This window comes from Echinops telfairi, unplaced genomic scaffold, assembly GCF_000313985.2.
Source record: "Echinops telfairi isolate 266 unplaced genomic scaffold, ASM31398v2 ScPeMD7_44;HRSCAF=162, whole genome shotgun sequence".
Lineage (NCBI taxonomy): Eukaryota > Metazoa > Chordata > Mammalia > Afrosoricida > Tenrecidae > Echinops > Echinops telfairi.
This window is the reverse complement of record NW_022103942.1, coordinates 134,194-139,277: the sequence shown is the minus strand read 5'-3', so window position 1 is coordinate 139,277 and position 5,084 is coordinate 134,194. Positions and strand designations below refer to the sequence as shown.

The following is a 5,084-nucleotide window of genomic DNA, read 5'->3' as shown; positions in this document are numbered from 1 at the left end:
AGTATAGCTGGGTCCTAAACTCAATTCTTAAAGCAGTCAAGTTCAATCCTTATCTATCTTATCTTAATCCTTATAGAAACTATTCCATTAATACAAAATATGGCCTTAGGCCTATGACTGAATCAAGCCAGGGCCAGGTTTTTTGTCAGCCATTTTGACTTTCTGTCAGCCGTTTTCACTAAGCAGTATGGTCTCTGAGAAATTCAAGGGGTGATTTCATCCCCTGAGCTCAAAATATAAATTAATCACATTCATTCTCACCATTTCAAACAGGAATAGCCAAAGACAACAAACAAAATAATCAAAACTTTATCATCCCATATTCCTTCCATAATACAACACGGTAAACTGCATGGCCATATCTGACCTCTGGCTAGCCAAAGAAGAAAAACTATCATGAGGCAGAGGTCAGAGAACCATCCACTCTCCATCTTCATGATTTGTTTCTCCAGTACCTCTCTCCTGGTACCGTAATGTGTTATTTGGGGTTGACTAGAGAAACAAATCCAGAGAAACTCATATGTGTATAAGAAAGAGCTTTATATCAGAGAGTAGTTGTATATTAAGAAAACATCCCAGCCCAGTTCAGATCAAGTCCGTAGGTCTGATATTAGCCCATATGTCTGATACCACTCTATAAATTATTCCTCAGACTCAAACAACATATGCAATAATGCTGAATGTGGGTGGAAAGCCTTGTGGCTCCAGTGGAGGTTGAAGCATCTCAGGACTGGTGTGGATGTCCACGTGGATCCTCCAGCACCAGGGCTCTGGCTCCATCAGCCTAGTTCCATGTCTCCATGTGGCTTGTCAACAGGAGTGACTCACAGGGAGAGTGTTTGTCCTGCCTCCCGGGAGGAAGGCCAGAGTTGCCAGAATCCTCCAGAGAAGGCCATGCCAACACAGAGGCCTCATTTGCTATGACCTGACTGACAGGCTAAACTCCACCCAATCACTCAAATTGACAGGAGATTATGTAACTGCCATACAAATTAAGCATAATATTGAAAACAAATGAGGATTCCAGAACACTGAACCATGCTCATGTCTAACTGGCACATAGACCCAGAGGCATTCGTTTGAACAGAGCAAGGAGGTACTGCACAGTGTTCCAAATCAGGAAAGGTGTGCATCAGGGTTGTATCCATTTACCTGCCTTATTCCATCCATAAACCCATAGTGGAGGATGTGCTTCTGATGCACAGCAACCCTACAGAACAGAGTAGAACTGCTATGTGGATTTTCCAAGGCTGTGGATCTCTGTTTGTTTTTTTAGGATCATTTTACTGGGGGCTCTTACAACCATACATCAATTGTATCAAGCATGTTTACACATAGGTTGCCATCATCATTTTCTGAACATTTACTTTCTATTTGAGCCCTTGATATCAGCTCCTCTTCTTTATGAAAGCAAAATACTCTGCCTTGGAGAGGCTGGTATATTCAAACCACCATATTTTAAATTAGTAGCCCAACACTAAACCCACTCCACAGGATTCAGCGGGGCCCTTTTCAATCTGTACGCGGAGAAAACTATTCTGGAAGTTGGACTGTGTGAAGCAAAACACGGTATCAAGTATGGTGGAAAACTCATCAAACTGTGAGGTGTAGATGGCACAGCATTGCTTTTTGAGAGTGACAAAGACGTGAAGCACTTATGATAAAGATCCGATTATAGCCTGCGATATGGATGATACCTCAACATTAAAAAGAAACATTCCCTTAACCAGACCAATAAGCAACATCACGATAAAAGAGGAGGGCATTGAAGTGTCAAGGATTCCATTTCTAATTGGATTGCAGTCAAAGCCTGCGGATGTGCAGCAGCCAGGAAACCAAGCAATGTGCAGCACTGGGCACACTGGCTGCAAAAGACCTCTAAAGTACTAAAAACAAAGATGTTCCTCAGAGGACGAAGATGTTCCTGCCTCAGTCATGGTCTTTCCAATCACCTTCTATGCATGAGAAAACCGGACCGTGAATGAGGAAGTCAAACTTATTGATGCAGTTGAATTATGGTGTCAGTGCACAATACAAAATGCACCTGGACTGCCAGACTGAACAAATCTGTCTTGGAATATGTGCAGCCAGAATGTTTCTGAGCCATAAGGATGACAAGACTTTGTATGACATACTTTGGAGATGCCATCAAGAGGAACCAGTGCTAGAAGAAGGACTGCGTGCTTGGGAAAGCCGAGGGTCAGCCAAGAAGATAAGGACCCTCAGTTCGGTGGGTTGACACGGTGGCAGCAGCAATGGGCTCCTACGTTTGTGAGGCGGCCCAGGATTGACCAGTTTGTCTTTCTGTTATGCCTACAATGGTTGTGAATCAGAACAGACTTACAGGCATCTGATAAGAGCAATAAGCTAAGGTGATTGGTGCAACACATTGCAGGTGAGAGGCTGGGGTGTCAGAAGGGGATGTTCCAGTTGTAGCTAAAAAGCGATCCCTGATATAACGCAGTGAAGATGACTAGCAACCCTGCCAAGAGTCCCCTCTTTCATGCCAACGCTGGAAAAACTAGCAGAAGCAACAGCTTGGAACTGTTGATGTTTCAGAGGCCTGCAGTTGGTAAATTCTGATCACGCTGTGTTTTCTGGCACCTACATGGGCTTCCTGAGCTAGCCCCCAGGGCCTTCATCTGGGTTCTTTGAAAAGGAGCATGGGAATCAAAAGAGAGAGTCAGAGCTATTTGGCTAAGAACCACTTTAAACCCAAGAACCAGTGGAAAGGCACTGCTTTGGATAAAAGGAGAGGGCTCAGAGGGAGACTTGGCTTCCCAGGGACTCCTGAGAGCTCAGGGGTTTATTACCTTCAGGGCTCAGGCACATCTGCAACTGCAAGCAAAAGGAATGGGATCCAGCTGAAGCGGAAGGATGCCCGACTGGCATGGCACTTGTCTGGGGAGTTGCAGGACTCTACGTTCTCAGGGGGGTACCATGGCAGAGCTCACAGTATTGGGGCTTAAGCTTGTGAGCAGGAGTTCAAACTTCCTTCCTCCCTCCCAAAGTACCTGATGGGGTCTGGTCCCACCAAAGCTGGGGATGGAATGAGAGGCAGCCTACCAGGGTTCCACCCCCTCAGTCCCATTCTGCAGCCTGCCAGGCAAACACTGTTCCCCATTTCCTGTCACAGAAGAGAAAACTGGCCCTTCAAAGAAATGTGTATGTAATCAAAGAGTGGGATTAATCTCCCAGTTAACATACTGGAAGAGACTTCTTTAAGTGTGTTTGAACTGGTTTTTTGTTTTGTTTTGATTGTTTTAATCATTTTATTTGGGGACTCTGAGATCTCTTATTACAATCCATATGAACATCCATTGTGTCAGGCACATTTGTACCTATATTGCCATCATCCTTCTCAAAACATTTTCTTTCTTCTTGAGCCCCTGGTAGTAGCTCATTTCCCTCCTGGAACTGGATTTTTATGATGTGGTTCCACTGCATTTAAAGATTCATTGAAATGGTTGTCATTGCTTCTCAAGTTCCATATAATAAAAATAAGAAAAGATAAATAATATTCACTTGTAAACTGATCGCAGAAATGGTTCCCAGTTAAATTTCTGGTGTATTTCATTTCAGGTGTTTGTTTGTTTGTTTGTTTTGGCAGGGGGTGGGTGGAGGCTTATGCTAAAACTAAGTTTCCATGGTTTTAAAAAAGACAATCCAAAGGATAAAAAATAGCTGTTTGACAGCTTTATCAAATGCACATTTTTCTATGCCAATGAGAGAAACTTGACTGCTAGTAGCCACTTACACTGGGCGTAAGGGCAATCTTGATTTTAAAACGAGTAACAACGGAAGCCCTGCCTAAGCCAGGGAGGAGGCCTGAGGTGCAGTCGTTAAAGACTGGCTGCTGTCTTGGATGGTCGGTGGTTTGAACTCCTCAGCTCATCTCAGGGAGGAAGATGTGACAGTCTTTTTCCACAAAGGGCTCCACCCTTTGGAACCCTATGGGGCACCTTGGAAATCTATGTGACAGCCTGGGAGCCCTATGGCACAGTTCTTCCCTGTCCTTCAGTGTCTCCATGTATTGGAATGTATTCCACGACAATGGTTTATTTGTTTGTTTGTTTACTATATAGAAATAGCATAAGGTTCACAGCAAACCGAACAGCAAAGGAGTATCAGGAAGGTGCAAGGAAAAAGAAATGGAAAAACAGCAGGAATCATACTATTCGCCTCATGGAAAACGCAGGAGTTAAGGAATAAGGCAAACTTCATTATGATGGTCATGGTGACTCCAGAGCTCCCGCATTAGGACACGCAGACAGTTCCTCAATTGCAGCTCTGTAAGTTTTCTCCTGATTTCGCTTATCTCCTCCATGACCATTTCCATACCATCTCCACCCCTCCCATCGTTGAGCTGCCTATCGGGAATGGCCCATTGAAAATCGGGGGCAGGTCGGCGAGCCTGTCCTCGCCGTGTATTTCCTGCAGGCTGCTAGTTCTCACTCCTTCCCAAAGAGCGAGCATCCTCTGCCCTCAGCACAGGGGCCTGCTCCATGGCTTCGTTTTCATAGTGGATTTTTGGTCAGAAGCCCTGGTGGAGTAGCGGTAACGAGTCGAGTCGTTGGTGTCGTGGTTATGGGTAGGGAGTGATCCACATGGTCAGATGTTCGACACCACCAGCAGCTCCACCAGAGAAAAACTGGGCTTTCTTCTCCTTAAGCAGTTACAATATCAAAACCCCCCAGAGGATCACTATGTATTGACTGGTTGGCAGGGATTCTGTTTGGGTTTGGTTTGGCTTGTTTTTCTTTGTCTTAGTTAATCCTACAAGACCAAAAAAAAAAAAAAGCAAGAAGAGCCAATGAATTCTTGGTGTACTGGCCCTCGGGATTTAGGCTTCTGGAATTTGAAGATAGTTTTTTCAATTTCTTGGTTCCCACCTGAAAGGCCTCAAACACCCTCTGAAAGGCTCCCAGTCCACCCCCCTTGCTTCCCCAAGCCCACCATTGGGGGGCATGATGGGGGTCTCAGACTGGCCTCAGCCCAGATCCAACCACACCTTAGACTCCACTCCTGATAGTCCCTCTCTGGGAACTGGCAGTTTGCTCTTCTTCCCCCTCCGCCCAGGCAGG

General features: G+C 45.2%; 1 pseudogene; it reads right to left on the bottom strand.

Annotated features, from left to right (window-relative positions):
- Positions 1-4,201: 4,201 nt before the first annotated feature.
- Positions 4,202-4,522, bottom strand: LOC101643480 (annotated as a pseudogene).
- Between the last annotated feature and the right edge of the window lie 562 nt (positions 4,523-5,084).